Raw genomic sequence first — 16,797 nt, forward strand, 5'->3', positions numbered from 1 at the left:
ACACATTTCATTAGATAATAACTAAAGATCATATTTGTTAATATTACCACTGATCTCATCAGAAGAGCTTTTAAGTACTGGGAAGGTGTCAAGCTCATAGCAGAAACAAGTTATCTAAAATTCTAATTTTTGCTTGAAAGCACTGAGATTCTGGAATAGATAAGTTACTGCAGCCAAAACCCAACTTATTCCAATCAATATAGAGACAGTGGGAGACTTTAAGCTGGTCATTTTTGTCTTTACAGTCAATGATCCATGATCCATAAAAGAAACAAATCATTACTGATGCTTAGACTGTAAGTCTAAACCATGTGCATCTCTGGTCTATCAATTACTGATGCTTAGATTTTAAGTCTAAACCATGTGCATCTCTGGTCTATCACATAAATTTCAATGAGCACTTAAAAACCATTGCAAAAGATTTATTTGGCAGTACATGGAAAGATGAATTGGAAGTGAATGAATACAGAAGACAATCTGGAGAAAGTGAGGAAGCTATTAGTTATTTAATTATAAGAAGTCCTAATTAGGGTGGGAGTAGTAGGACTAGAGGTGGTGACATGCATTCAAAATACTGCATATTGAAGTCACAGTCATTATTATTGTTATTATTATTGAAAATAACAGTGCAAAAACTTGAACAGAGAATAAGTAGTTGGGTAAAAGGAAGAGAATTCATATTATCCAGAGGTTTTAAAATGCAGGGAGAAATAAATTTTGGTATTGAAATTGAGATGGTTTAGAGAGAGGCTAGATTAAAGAGCAATGAATTTCATTTCTGACATGCCAAATTTGCAAAAATGGTATTCTGTGGGCAAATGGAAATATGAGTTTATAACTCAGGTGAAAGCCCCCAGGCTTGTAAATGATAAAAATGGAATGTCTAATCTGAACATGCTAGAGTTGATTTAGAAGCATTCTCCAAGCAGAAAAAAGGAAAATTTAGAAAAAAAGACTGGGCTTAGGAAACATTCGCAGATAAAATGAGAAGAGGAAAAGGAGCCATCTAGGGCAAGTGAGGAGGGATGATCTTTACCTTCGGAAGAGAGTCATGCTGCTTCATTATGAAGCCATGGGTTCCCGGGGCCAGGTGCAGCTCAGAGACTCAGGATTATAGGAGGATTGAGAAAGGCCACTGGAGTTACCAAGAGAGGAAGGATTTGTGTTCTCAGGTGGTGGATTTTTAAAGGGCATTGTGATAGGCAAACCATTTTCCAGGAGGTTGTGGAAATTGAAAGAGGGAGAGGATTTCACTCAAAAACTGGGTAAAAGGAAGAAGGGAAAAATAATAGTAATTAACATAAATCCTGGGGTCAAGGGCTTATTTGTTTTAAATGACTTTTTGAGTTCCTGTTGGTTTGAAGGCAGATGGAAAAGAACCAGTTAAGAGAGAGAAAGGTGAGAAATTGAGTGAGAAATAAGTATTGTAACTAGGTGGCTGGGGTGTGGGGAAAAACACCCATTTTGACTTTGAGAAGAAATTAAGATTTTGATTTGTTACATTTGAAAAGAAAGTGAGAAAAAAGAGCTCTAGTGGGTTTTATATTGTGATGATGAGAGCTATGTATTAGGAAGAATATTCTATTCCACGTGATGAATGGAGCTTGAGTGGATTTTGTTTGCCCATCTACCCACTGGAAATTAGGATCAGTTTGCATGGGGAATATAATCTTAACACTGAAGATTCACAAATGATTTTATCAAATGCTACATTTCAATAAAAAAATTAAGAATAACCTCTATCAAAATTTTATTATAATGGAGTTCTTCTGGAGTAATTTCAATGATAGGACTGTCTAAATATAAAGATTATCAGAAAAGAAAGCTCCAAATGTTGGTTTTAAATTTTGCCTCGTATTAATGAATGATATTGGCAATTAGGTTCTAGTCAAGTGAAACTGATTTTCTTTACCAATTTTTAAAATTTATGTGCTTAGAAATTAATTATCTTTCATGAATTTGTATTATTAAATGGAACCATTTCTATTTTGAGAAATAGAATTGTAACAGAGGTAATATTAATTAACTTACACTTGTTTAGGCATTCTTTAAGAAATTTACCATTTGATTTATCCATGATATAAATCCAGGTGGACTCTTGGATATTATAATCCACTTATTCTACCACCCTACCCTGTACTATGCTGCCCTCTTTCTCAGGTTATATCCTCTGGATTGTTATCATCACTCTCTTGTATGTATCAGCCCCCTTGTTCTTCTTTCTCACCATCATAGTCACCTTAAAAAATTCCAGTCCTATTTAATTCCAACTCTTTCCCCATTTTGTGCTTTCCTCACACATAATTAGCTAGAAAACTTCACACACCAATCACATATATCCTGGGGTTCTCAGGGTACAGAGTAAAAAATATGCACCTGATTCAATTTTCCACTTATCAAATAAATATAAATAGAAACAATTTTGGCTTCCAAGAGTCAAAGATATTTTTAAAGGAATTTAATGAATAAGTATCCCTTTTACTCTTAACTACTGATGTTATTAATTTATTCAATGAATGTTTACTGAGTATTTATCACATGCCCATTACTATCCTACTCATTGGTGATATAGAAATGAACAACAGGAGAAAGTGCCTGCCTGTATAGTTTACATCCTAGCAGGGCAGTCAGATGATGTGTGTGTGTGTGTGTGCGTGTGTGTGTACATATATACATATATATTTATATACACATACATATATATACATACACACATATATTCATATTCATATATATATATTCATATATATGTGTATGTATATATATAGATGTGCTTATTTATTTAAGATGTGGCATAAATATATATAAATCCTATATTACATATTATACACTCACACACACACACACACACACACATACATGTATCTATCTGTCTTTATATATATCGGTTGACTCTAAACCCTGTGGAGGAAAATGAACTGTGGTAGAGAATATATGTTGTAATAGGGCTTGGTTAAGGAAGCTTCCTTACAGTGTGTCTTTTTCTTTTTTTGCCAGTTGAATGCAAATTTATTAATTTTTATATTTTACCAGCAGTATATTTCTTTAAAAATTTTTTTTTTATTTTTACAGACTGCATTTTGATTCATTGTACACAAATGGGTTACATCATTTCATTTCTATGGCTATGCATGATGTAGATTCATACCATTCATATAATCATACATGTACATAGGGTAATGATGTCTGTGTCTGGCTACCATTTTTCCTACTCTTTCTCTCATTTCCGTCTATGTAATCTAAAGTTCCTCCATTCTTCTCTCATTCCCTACCCCTTACCCCACTATTTATCATCATCCACTTATCAGGGAAAACATTCATGCTTTGGTTTTTTGGGATTGACTTATTTCATTTAGCATGATATTCTCCAATTCCGTCTATTTATCTGCAAATGTCATAATATTATTATTCTTTATGACTGAATAATATTCCATTGTCAATATATACCACAGTTTCTTTATCCTTTCAACTATTGAAGGGCATCTAGGTTGGTTCCACAATCTGGCTTTTGTGAATTGAACCACTATAAACATTGATGTGGCTGTGTTACTGTAGTATGCTAATTTTAAGTCCTTTGGGTATAAACTGAGGCATGGGATAACTGGGTCAAAAGGTGGGTTCATTTAAAGTTTTCTGAGGATTCTCCACCCTGCTTTCCAGAGCAGCTACACCAATTTGCAATTCCACCAGCAACATGAAAGTGAGCCTTTTTCTCCACATTCATGCCAACATCTATTATTGTTTGTGTTCTTGATAATAGTCATTCTAATTAAAGAAGATGAAATCTTAGAATTGTTTTAATTGGCATTTCTCTAATTACTGGAAGAATAAGAGACCTCAAATAGCCAAAACAATCCTGAGCAGAAAAAGTGAAGCAGGAAGTATCACAATACCAGACCTTAAACTATACTACAGAGCAATAGTAACAAAAACGGCATGGTATTGGCACCAAAATAGACAGGCTGACCAATGGTACAGAATAAAGACACAGAGACAAACCCACATAAATACAGTTACCTCATACTAGACAAAGGAGCCAAAAATATACAATGGAGAAAAGATAGCCTGTTCAACAAATGGTGCTGGCAAAACTGGAAATCCATATGTAGTAAAATGAAATTAAATCTCTATCTCTCACCCTGCACAAAACTCAACTCAAAATGGATCAAGGACTTAGGAATTAGATTAGAGACCCTGCACCAAATAGAAGCCTGAATCTTCATCATGTTGACTTAGGATCAAACTTCCTTACCAAGACTCCCAAAGCACAAGAAATCAAAGCAAGAATCAATCAGCGGGATGGATTCAAACTAAAAATCTTTTTCTCAGCAAATGATACAATCAATAATATGAAAAGAGCACCTACAGAGTGGGAGAAAATCTTTTCCACATGCACTTTAGGTAGAGTACTAATCTCCAAAATTTATAAAGAACTTACAAACTTTTTTTTTTTTTTTTTTTTTTTTCGGTACTGGGGATCGAACTCAGGGCCTTGTACTTGCGAGGCAAGCACTCTACCAGCTGAGCCATCTCCCTGGAACTTACAAACTTTATACCAAAAATACAAAGAACCCAATCAATAAATGGGCCAAGAAACTGGACACTTTACAGAAGAAGACATACAAGTTATTAATAAATATATGAAAAAGTGTTCAACATGACATTTGAGTGAAGGCCAAAGGAAGAGAAGGAACAAGTCATGCAATTCTCTGGAGGAAGAGTAACTCAGGCAGGAGTGTGCTCAGCATACTCCAGAAAAAGCCAAAGTGATTAGTGGAACTGAATGAAGGAGGGAGGGAGTGCTGTGGAGTAATGTCAGAGGAATAGGTGGCAAGACCATCAAAGGCCATGCAGAGGGTTGTGTTTTCGCTCTGAGTGGGATGACCAATCACTAAAAGAATCCATTAGTGCCCCAAGAGAGTCACAGAATAGATTGAAGGGTGCACATGTCAGGGGCACTTGTGGAAAGTAGGCAGATGAATTAGAAGGCCACTACAGTCATTTAGGTTAATGATCATTTGGATTAGAGTTGTAGCAAAGCAATGTTGAGTTCAATTTCTGGTTACATTTTGAAAGTTGAGCAGATATAGAATTTGCTGATAGATCACATGTGAAATGCAAAGAAGGGAGAAAAAGATGGCTGTAGGATTTTTGTCTCATAAAACCATGTTCAGAGATGGGGAAGACCGTGGGAGGAGCTGGCTTTTGGGGGGGAGGGGAAGGAAGAACATGGAAGAGAATCAAGAATTCTGTTTTGACACATTAAGTTCATGATGCATTTTAGACACTTGGAGATGTCAGGCAGTCAGCCAGGTATGTGAGCCTGGAATTCAGGGGAGAGGTCAGGACTGGAGTCATTACATTTGGAAGTCTTCAGGGAATAGATGGTATTTACACCCAGAGGACTTGGATGAAGTATTCTCAAATCTGAGCACATATAGAGAAAAAAAGGCACAGGATTGAGGCCTGAGATTCTGTGAAGTTTCGAAGTCAGGGAAATGCAGACGAATAAACAGAGAACTAGAAGAACAGGACAGTGAGGAGGAAGGAAAACTTACAGAGGATGAAGCCTCAGAAGCCAAGTGAGGGAAACAAACTTAAGAAAGGAAAAAGATCATTGTGCAAATGCTGTTGCAGTTTGAGCCGATAAGGACTAATTGACAGCGGCACCCATCAGTGTGGCAGTCATTTTCAGTCTTGACAAATGAAGGTTTTGGTGAAGAGGTGGGAATAAAGGGCATATGGTTGAAGTTCAAGGAGGAATGAGAGAAGAAGTTGAGGAGGAATTCTGTCAGGTAGAGCAGAAAGCTGGATTGTTGGCTGGTAGGCTAATGGTCTGCTCAGCTAGGTGTACTCAAGAGAGGTGTCGATAAAGAGAAGACAAGTGCTGGGCCAATGTCTCAGTAATCAGGCAAGTGGCATTGGAAGCAGGGAAGAGATAGAGAGGCTGGGTGATCATTAGAACAGGCAGTTCATCCCCAAACAGGAAGGTGAGGCTGTGAGGGTTGTTCTCTTCTGATTCCTCACAGGGTCCTAGAGAGAAGGGAAAGGGAACTGGTTGATGCAAATGAATGATTCTAGCAATAGATCATGGAGTTTCTTTTCTTTTCTTTTCCTTTTCCCTCTCTCCCTCTCTCTCTCTCTCTCTCTCTCTCTCTCTCTCTCTCTCTCTCTCTCTCTTTCTTTCTCATGCAATCTGAGGTGACAAGCTAGGTGAGCCTCAGGAAAGGAAGAGACATGAGGGATGGTTCATTCATTATAGTATTAAATGAGTTGAACTTCTGGTATACAGAATGGTTAGAACTAAATGCAAATTATATATTGAGTAGTTAAACAATATATAAACAAATAACCTGTATTTATATTTCTTACCTCAAAGATAAAATTTTAGTGGTAATTCTGATTAGGGGGTATGGGGGTAGGAAGGATAGTAGAGTGAAACAGACATTATTACCTCATGTACATATGTGACTGCATGACCCATGTGATCCTACAATATGTATCATCAGAAAAATGAGAGATTATACTCCATTTATGTATGATCTATCAAAATGTATAAATGCATTCTACTATCATATACAAATCAGAATAAACAAAAAATTTAAGAAAGTAATTAATGAAGGTTGTTTTAATGCTCATGAATCATTTTGACTGTATAATGCATTTTGTCTGTTTCATAAGTCAGTCTCAGTATTGGATGGCTTGTGGGTGCCATTTCAGATACCATTTGCTTCACTTGTCTTGTTTAGCTTCTGCTAAGCAGCTGGTTCGGAGTGAGCTTTTACCGACTTCATGCAGCTAAGCACAATCTGACAGCACCTACTTGGTTCCCCTTTGGGTTTCTCAGCTCCCTCACAGGTGTTGACTGACGGGTGTCAAACATAGGTCCCATACACGTGCAATGGAAAAATGTGCAAGAAATTACAAGGGTGAGATTTGAGCCATGGAAAGTAGGAGCTGGCAGAAAATTTCTTCCCTCTTTTGTCTCCTCTGACAACTTGTTCTGAGAAACTGGTATACAGTTTCTTAAAACTGGCAGCAATTAGTTGCACTTAGCAGCGCCCAACTTCAAACACATCATCGCATCTTTGTATTGGCTTCCTTTCCTTCCCTGCACTACTCTGACTGTCCTTTACTCTGACTCTGGAGATTGCTCTTCCTGATAAAGTAGTAGCCTGTGAGCTCTCAATGTCAAGCTCTGCTCTTTGAGAACCCATACAGAGACAAGTACCATAACACTTTTATACACTGCCAACTCCAATAAAGGTATAAAACTTTATTTCAACAAATCATTTCTTGTTTGAATAAGCATCAAGAGAACCTGAAAAATTTTGGGTTGAGATTAGAGGCTATAATTTTTCTTTCCTGACATAAACTCCCATTGATGTATTATTTTAGTCATTAGCTGCTGTTTGTGAACTTAAATTCTACTAATAATGTATGGTTTTAGAAATTTAGACATAATAAACATGATTATTCTGACATAAAAAGTTGAAAAGAAGTAATACAAAGTATAATGGTACTTCTTTCATATTGTATAATATATACAAAGAACGGTGATTTCTCCTTTTCTTAGCATTGATTAACAAAGATATTAGGCATTCAGGGTTCTTTCATGGATTTTTGAAATATCTGTTACCTCATTTCATTTCTCAGCTTCTGGGTTCCTGCTTTCAATCCTACATGTTGTCCTCAGCAATTTTTGGAAAATGCAGACTTGATCAGTTTAGACTTATCTGCTTCAATCTCAAAGCAAACCATTTAATCCAAATCTCTTTTTGCCATATTTCTCTGGATTATTGAAGATATATTTTGTTTTCCCAGGGATACACCTGTACTTCCATCTTCATTGCAGCATTATTCACAATAGCCAAGATACAGAATTAACCAAGGTATTCATCAGTGGATGATGGATCAGGAAAATGAAGTATGTGGACAAAAGGGAATACTAGTCAACCATAAAAAGAATGAAGTCCCTTCATTTTCGGCAACATGGATAGATCTGTAGGTCATCATGTTAAGCGAAATAAGTCAGACACAGAAAGATAGACATCACATAGTCTCACTCATTCATGAAAACTAAAAATCAATCTAATAGAAGAATGGAGTGAATTTGTGGTCAACAGAGACTGGGAAGGGCAACAGGGAGAGGGGACAAAAAGAAAGACAAAGGGCACCAGCACAGTAGGACAGCTATTTGTTTATAACAATCTATAATATTTTTCAAAAAATGTAGAAGGGTACAAAATTCCCAACACATAAAAATGATTAACACTTGAGGAGACAGAGGCATTTATTACCTTGATTTGACTATTACACAGGGCATACATGTGTTGAATTATCATACTCTACCCCACAAAGACACAAATACCATGCCTCAATAAAAATAGAAAAAAATGATATATTTTGTATTAAAAGATAATGATTACTCATTTTTCTTTTTTAAAAATAACCTTTTGAAATAAAAGTAATACAAGCTTATCATTGGAAATTTGATAAGCACAAGAGTGTTAAAATTGCTGATAAACATTCTACCCATATATTAATAACATTAATATTTTAGAATGTTTCTTTCTAATCATTTCCTTTAGAATCATATCTACCTATCTTCATTAGTCTGCATCCATTTCTACATCTTTATGTATCTGTGTTCATATATGAACATATTAGCAATCATTTTGCTCTATCTCATCATTTTGATAGGGCGTAGTGAGCATTTCTTCCTCTTCTCAAATGAAGAGGTCATTTAGTGACATTCAGTAGGCAAGTGGGCTGATCTGGAAGGTCAGACAGTTTCTTCAAACACCCTTATAGGAATGCTGCAGAAGCCTGACTGGAGCTGTTGAGCACATGAACTAGTTCTATTCTCTCTCTTTCTGAGTCTTTCCCTGGGGTTCTGTTCAGCCTTCCTGACAGCAAGGAAGTTGCTGAGTTCAAAGAGCAAATGCTCCAAGTATATATGTATTTAAAAATATGATTAGAATTTAACTGTATACTATTTTGAAATCTTGCATTTGAAGTTCAAGACCATGTTATATGTGTTTTTCATTTCCTCAAAAATTTCTTGGCAATTGGTTTTGATAGCTGCATAATGTTACATTTTATACAATATAATTTCCTTAACCATTAAACTACTGTTACACAAATAAGGAATAATATTTAATTATATGCAATAAAAATTGCAGTTAGCACACTTTTGACTGAATTTTGCGCTAGTTTCTTAATATGTAGTTCAAGAAATGAAATTAGTTACAGAAATGAAAAATTTTAAGGTCCGTGATAAAGATTATTAAATTATGCTCCAGAAATGTAGTGCTTATTCATATTATCACCACTGTTGTTGACAACTTTTCTCACTGCACATTTCTCAGCATTTTTATTTTTAAGTCTGCACATTTGACTAAGTCACGAATATCTCCATGCTATGTGTACTTATGTGATTAATAGTAAAGCTGAAAATTTTCATGTTTCTTAAATTCTGCCTCTTTATTTGATGTATATGCACATTCATTATTGAGATACTATTTTAAAAATCATTCCAATTGAACTGTTGGTATATTAAACAACTATCTAATTTAAAGACATGAACTATGACAAAGTACTTTTGAGCAGAAATGAAACTGATATGATTCATAAAGATATGGGTTTTATGTCATGGATTTCAACAAATGAATACTTTAAAAATATTTTTGTAAATTTTTATTATTATAGCTTTACTTGCAATTCCTAATTAATCTGGGCCACACAGAAAAAATAAGAATTAGGTGATTATACAATTTAAAAAATTCCTTTCTCTTAAAAAAAGTGCCCAATATACTCTGGAATCAGCATTAAAATTTAATTAATTTGACTCTCTTAAGTAATAACAATTTAAAAAATATTCCCCAAATTCTAAAAATAATTTTTTGTGTATTGCCCATTTATCATAGCAAAATCATCATTTTTGAGCTGTAGTTTTCTAAAACAGCAACAGCGTGAGTATTATTTCGTGGTTATTCTTATATTCATAATTTTTCATGGGAAAAGAATGATAACACATTTTACCTAAAAATAGTTTTATCACCTAATTAAAAAAAGCTGTTTGAGTTATTTGACTTCCCTCTCCACTTTTTTTGATGTTCACTTTAGGACACTGTAAGGCAGGTTTCAAAAATAATGGGAAGTAAATGGCTGATAGATAAATTTAATTATATAATAGATATGTACTTTGAATGTAAAGAATTGTTAAACTTATTGTGAAAATTCACTCATAATTTCAGTAGCAATATCACAAATTGCTTTGGGAAAAAAAGAATGCAAGAAATCTCAACAAAGATATGTTTTTTTCTTTTCTTTCTTCCTTTTTTTTTTCCTGTAAAATGAAAGTATTTCATCATGATGTCCTGCCAAGATTTGTCCTCAATAAATTCAAAGACCTTCCCTTTACTTTCCAAAATTCTGTAAAGTGCTTTGCTATTGATTTTGAAACATATATTTTCTCGAATAATTCTTACTCAGAGACAGTTTGTTTGATGTCCGCTAACTTGCCTATTAGTCATTTTCTCATATCCTTTCCCTTCTGTCATTGCATTGTTAAGCAAGTGTTCTCTAAACTAGCTTGACCACTTACATTAGCCTTTCACTGGTGGTTAGGATGACAGGTCTAGCTCGCACGTGAATAAAAGCTGCTCATATTCTTTCTCGTTTCTTTTTGCTGTATTTGGTGATCCTAAAAGAAATGCTTGCAGTAGAGTTATACTACTAGGTTCCTAACATGATGCCATTTTAAACTGTAATTGCCCTTCCATCAAAAGAACAAAGGCAACATGCTAATTTCTGTATTAAGACACAGTGCAACGGCAGACAATTGCATGATGCTATTTCATCTCCTTTCTTCTTGAGACCTGCATAACAGCCCCCTTTATTGCTGATGGGTTTCTAATAATGGTGTCCATGTGGCTTTGGAACAACAGTAGAATGTTAATTTATTCCCCAGTGCTACCTAGAGGCCCTGACGTGGGTCCAGGACTGGCAACGCCCTAATTTAAATACTGGGTAGAAACAGGCTGATCAGGTGGCTCTAAGCTAGCACAATAGGCTGTGAGAGGAAGTCCTGCTCCCTGATCAGGGAGATCAGGAGGATTCCAAGAGTAATTGGCCTCCGGGGAATGTGCAAGTCACTCCTGTACACCCCCTTCAGACCTCCTTAATGCTTTGCCAGCTGGAAGGAAAAGTGCCTTCTTGTATTGCCCACAAAGGAAGTGGGGATTGAGGGGAGAAGAACTGGAGAAATTAAAAAAGAGGACAGAGACAGCTACACAAATGAAGAGGTGGGTAATAATATTGTACATCTGAAAGCCTGGGGAGTGTGTCATAAACAAATGGACTGCACTGGTCAGTAGACAATTATATCCTGTTACCTCATTTAAAATTCTGACTAATTACATAGAGCAAGAGGAAATTAGCACAGGAACCTCATTCTTTGCCAAGTCCACATCAAAATGCTCTAAAAGAAAAACATGAAATCAATCTTCCATGGCTTTAAAGAACTCATAGTTCCTGAAGTTTAAACATCTGCACAAAGTCCTCCAAAGCATAATAAGACTTACTGGATATTCAATATCAGAAATTAGACTTGTAAATGAAGCTGCCACCTCCCCCCCTGCAAATCAGAAAACTCTAAGACTCTCACCTTTTTGTGATATGAACAATTAGCTTAAGTTTTTGTTCTTTGTCCTGATATTAATGCTTATATCACCAACTATCATTATACTCGCTTTATGTCAAATAATGACTTGCTGAAGTGGGAAAGTATGTACTTGGACAGAATTGTCTCCTGAAATTTCTCTTGGGATATGTTTGGCTTTTTTTCAGGATTTAACCGAATTCTTCAAATTCCCAAAGAGGTGATGGTAAATAGTAGAGCTGCATCTTGTTTTTTCAAAACTTTTCTGAACAAAGAGTTTTTGAAAATCATATCATTTTCTTCTATTGATGTACAGCTTAAAGATGTGTTACCATTAAAAACAGAACAAAACAAACAAAAGTTCCTAAAATAGCTCAGCCATTTAGGGCTGGGTTTGTGGCTCAGTGGTACGGCACTTACCTAGCATGTGTGAGGCACTGGGTTTGATCCTCAGCACCACATAAAAATAAATAAATAAAGGTGTTTCGTCCATCTACAACTAAAAAACCCCTCAGACATTTAAATAGGCATACAACTAAAAAAGTAAAATCCTTAGTAAATGTACTAAACTTTTGTTACAATAAAATATGAGCAAGCATGAAATGGTAGAAAGGTTCAGTAATCCTGACCAGCAGTGTGACCTGGGGCTGTGAGGTGGCTTCTGTGAATCTGAGTTTGTTGGTCTGCCGTGGAGGCCATCAATGCTTTAAAAAGGATACTTCATGATTCTGTAATGCCTGTTTGTAGTCATGAAATACCACTGCTTTTTCAATATGGGGTTTTTGAATACAATTTATTTTTGAGGAAAGGAAATGTTTTATGATACGACTAGTTTTAAAACATTTTGAAAGTGTTGAATAATATTTCATTGTCTGCATGAACCACAGTTTATTCATTTACCTATTAAGGACATGTTGGTTGCTTCCAAGTTTTGATAATTATGAATAAAACTGCTGCAAATGTGGTGCAGGCTTCTTGTGTGGACACAAATTTTCAACTCTTTATTACCTAGGAATGAATTTGCTGGATCATATGGTAAAAGTATATTTAGTTCTGGAAGAAATCTTGAAACTGTACCTAAGTGTAAAAAATGTATAATCCAGACAATGAAATATTATTCAGTGCTAAAAAGAGATGAGCTATCAAACCATTAGAAAACTAGAGGAAACTTAAAGGCTTATTACTGAGTGCAAGAAGCCAATCTGAAGAGGCTACATACTGAATGATTCTAATTATGTGACATTCTGGCAAAAGCAAATCTGTGGAGACAGTAAAAAGATCAGTGGTTTCCAGGGCTTGCAGGGAGAGTGGGATGAATAAGTGGAACACGAAGGTGACTTTGGGATGTGAAAATACTCTGTATGATACTATAGTGATAGATACATGACCTTACATATTGGTCCAAAACTATAGATATACAACAGCAGGAGTGAACCCTTATGCAAACTATGGACTGCAGGTGTTAATGATGTGTCAACATAGGCTCACCAGTTGTAATAAATGTACCATTCTGGTGAGTGATATTGAGAATGGAGAAATCAATGTAGGTGTGGTGGCAGAGGGTGTTTTGGATATCTCTCCACTCAATTTTGCTCTGCACCTTAAAGTGTTCTAATACAGTTTTAAAAAAGTTTTTATTAAAAGGTATGGAATTAATCATCTTTTGGGACCCACTGAGCTCCAATAGTCTATGATTTTATATATAAGATGCATGGAAAACACACACAAATTAATGTATCTGAAATGGAAATTATCAGTGAATAAAGAAGGTATATTATACTTGAAAATAAAACATGTTGTTTTTCTTTTCTCTCGTGATCTAAAAGAAAAAGTCTTTTTTAAGGAAATTAATTTGAATAATCTTTTACAATGGTAGTCATGTAATATTTGTGACTTGCTGTTTTAACAGGTTATTTCTTGCAGAGCCAGGGGAAGATTATCTTTTACACATCACTCTCCGTTAGGTGCAAGAATCTTCCTGTCCCATTCTAATAGCTCCACTTGCAATCATAGTAGTAAAAAGCAGAGGAAAAAGGTAAGAAAGTCATACCAAATTAACACAACTGAAAAGTATATAAGGTTAATATTTTTGGAAGTATTGTTGGTTTATTTGGCAAGTTGCTTAGTAAGTCCTCATCCACCACACTGGTAGCAATTTAATTTCAGGGAGACTCTCTTGGCACAGGAGGTCATTGTTTAGCCTAGAGTAGCAAACTCCATTCCTAAAGTTGGTGTTTTCTAATTTTCTGAGTGTCTCCCTCCATGCTGACTTTGCTGTAGAGACACACTGAACCAGATGTGAGAAAAAGTCCAATCAAGAGGAAGCATAAAGCTGATATATCACCAAGAGAAGAGGAGGAGGCAAAGGCAGCCACTGAGATATTAGTGTTCAGGTTCACCTGACTTCAAATATTGGGAGAGGCAGTAAAACTAAAGGGCATGGGTCAAAAGGCTCAGGAGAAGGACTCTAGGCGTATTTGGAATTTGGAAATCTGGAGGAAAAGTTTTCATAGTAAATCCTCATAACAGGAAGTGGTTGCACCAGAGCTAGAATGGCAGAATGGTTTTTTAGGCAGACATAAATCTGAGACATGATCTCAGACCCCACTGTCAATGGGACATAGCTAATGCTGCTGGCTGGCCAATGGCCAGCACAATCACTGAGGTGACAGCCACTGTGACCTGTGACAGAACACTGCAGCGGGGCAGAAGCCCAAGCTGAGTATCAAATGAGTGTTACATCCAGAGTTCCAGCCATCTGTAGTTCAAAGAGAACCAATGTGTTGCTTTGCTTGTAGGAGAGAAGGCTGAGCTCACTGGGGAGTGATCACTATGCCAAGAAGAGGGACTATAGTTTCACTAGCTTAATCAGCTGTGGGGTTCACATACACAGAGGTAGACAGATGCTTAGAGACAGAAGAGCTTGACCTTCCTCACTACCATGGCCAGAATACAATCCCAGGCACTCAGAAGCCTTATTGAGCAAGAGAAGGAAGGCACAGTTGCCTGGAATCAGCCTGGTTTAGCCTTTTAAGTCTGCACCCTGGGCAAACCTTCAATACAGGTTAACCCAAGATAATTGTGTATACCCTCCCTTCACATTCAGAAAGGAAAAATTCATAGAAAAGTGCTTTGTCTTATGTCATAGTGACAAGAAGTAGGACTGCCAAAGCTATTCAGTGACCAGAAGAGTAATGACTGCCCAGTAACTGAAAGCATTAATCATCATATCAGTTTGCCCATTTAGTTTATTTTTTTAAAACTATTTGTTCATTTTTTGTTCTTTTTAGATGTTGATAGACCTCTATTTTATTCATTTATGTATATGTGGTGCTGAGAATTGAACCCAGTGCCTCATATATGCTAGGCCTGGTTTGTCCACTTATGAGGTAACATGAATTGTTTTTGAATGATTCACATGAGTTAATCTATTTATATCTGAACAGTAGAGTAAGCTATAACAACGGTTAACTATTATTAGGATTAATATTTGAATAGAGATTTATAGCCTTCATTCTACTCTTTCTATCTGGATTTCTATCTTTATTACAAGTTTTTTCTTCTTAGACTCAAGAAAAATGTAAAAATCAAAGAAATAAAACTTGAAAATGCATTGTATAAGAACTTAAGTATTATTATGAAGGTATATACTCATATTTGCAAATTCAGACTTACTGTTTCTGAGAACACCTGACACAGGCAGAATAGGTTTATGCCCCAATCCAAAAACCTGAAAATCTGGCTCCTGATTATTTCCCTGACAAAAAACTTTTTTCATAGAGTCTCTTAAAAACTTAAAATTAGAGGGTTTCACTAGCTGGGGTACAAGGCTATGTCCAGCTCTAGACTTGGCAATTCTAGCAGAGAACAAAACAAGACAGCATATAATTAAGTGCTAAATTGTGTACTGAACAACATGATGATACTGTAAAAAAACAAGAATCTTTCAAGCATTAATGTTCCCTTTTTCCTTTTGAAACTCTGCTTTCCTGTGCAGGACTGCTCTGATTTGGATGAAAAAATAGAAAGAGAGAAAGAGAGAGAACATCCTGTGTAGAAGATTCCTCAGCAGCTGAGAACATCTGATAGCAGAGGCACAGCCACTGTTATTGCATGCAATGTATCAATGAGGAAATAAGGATGGCTCCTACCTGGAAGGTTCATGAGCTGAAGGAGACTGGCAAATTACTCCATAATTATAGCCATCCTTGCAACAGGGCAGAAACAACTAGTCTCATCGTCTCTATACCTTGAGGTAGCCGAACACTGTGCCACCTCTCAAAATGCCTTTATTTCCTCTTGTCCTTCCATTCTCCTTTTCCCCTACATAAGACAAATTATTCTACTTCCCTTGCTGAGAAAGCATGTAGTGAGTTGCATAGCTTTATGTCCAGTGGCATAGGATTCTCTCCAACCCTAATTTCTAAATGTAAGCAGGAAATCATTTTATTCCCTCTGTGTTCCTCTGTTAAGAAGAGTCTCACAAAAACCCTTATTAGACTCTAAATTATAACTTACAATGTACCATCCTTCCTGGAATGGTACCAAATGACTGACTTTTCCAATCATTGTCACTAAGATTGGGCAAGTCTAAGAAGGAAGACAGATATTGTATTCTTGAAATCTCACTTTATCAGGAGAGGCAGGATCTCCATTTGCTTTTTATACTAAGTTTGTTCTGGCAACCCCTTCTCTCAAATCAACCACAATATTTTTAGAGTAAGGACATGTATGCATAGAGGAACAGAGTTTGGTTCTAGTCATAATTCTGCTTGTTACTTTGAGCTTTTGAGTTTTCTTTTTAAGTGATGTTTAGGCATAGCTGTTGCTGATCAGCAGAATGCACTGTGCCTCCTATGGAACTAGGGGTAAGAGTGCTTTGGTAGTATCTAGTCATTTTGTTACGAATCCTTTCTGTTAGAAAAAAAGAAGTGGAGAAGCAAATCCTGAGTTGAGTAGGCAATCTTCTGTGCACAATTTTGTTAGTTTGAGCATCTATGACAAATAGGACAAGACTCTCATATTTCTTTGAATAGCATCCTCCTTTTCCTTGATCTTATTACCTGAGCCTTGGGGATTTCTGGGTGGGAAGTAACAGATTCTGGAACTGCTGACTTCTTGGCATACAGACT

General features: G+C 36.0%; 1 long non-coding RNA gene across 1 annotated transcript in view; it reads left to right on the forward strand.

Moving 5' to 3' along the window:
* Positions 1-16,524, forward strand: part of LOC306664901 — a 34,996-nt gene extending 18,472 nt beyond the window's left edge. Inside the window, exons 3-4 of the long non-coding RNA XR_013764849.1 lie at positions 13,575-13,700; positions 15,663-16,524. This is a non-coding gene — a long non-coding RNA (uncharacterized lncRNA). The remainder of the gene's footprint in view (positions 1-13,574; positions 13,701-15,662) is intronic.
* The last annotated feature ends 273 nt before the right edge of the window (positions 16,525-16,797 follow it).

The sequence above is a fragment of the Sciurus vulgaris genome (assembly GCF_902686455.1).
Source record: "Sciurus vulgaris genome assembly, chromosome: 6".
Taxonomy (NCBI): domain Eukaryota; kingdom Metazoa; phylum Chordata; class Mammalia; order Rodentia; family Sciuridae; genus Sciurus; species Sciurus vulgaris.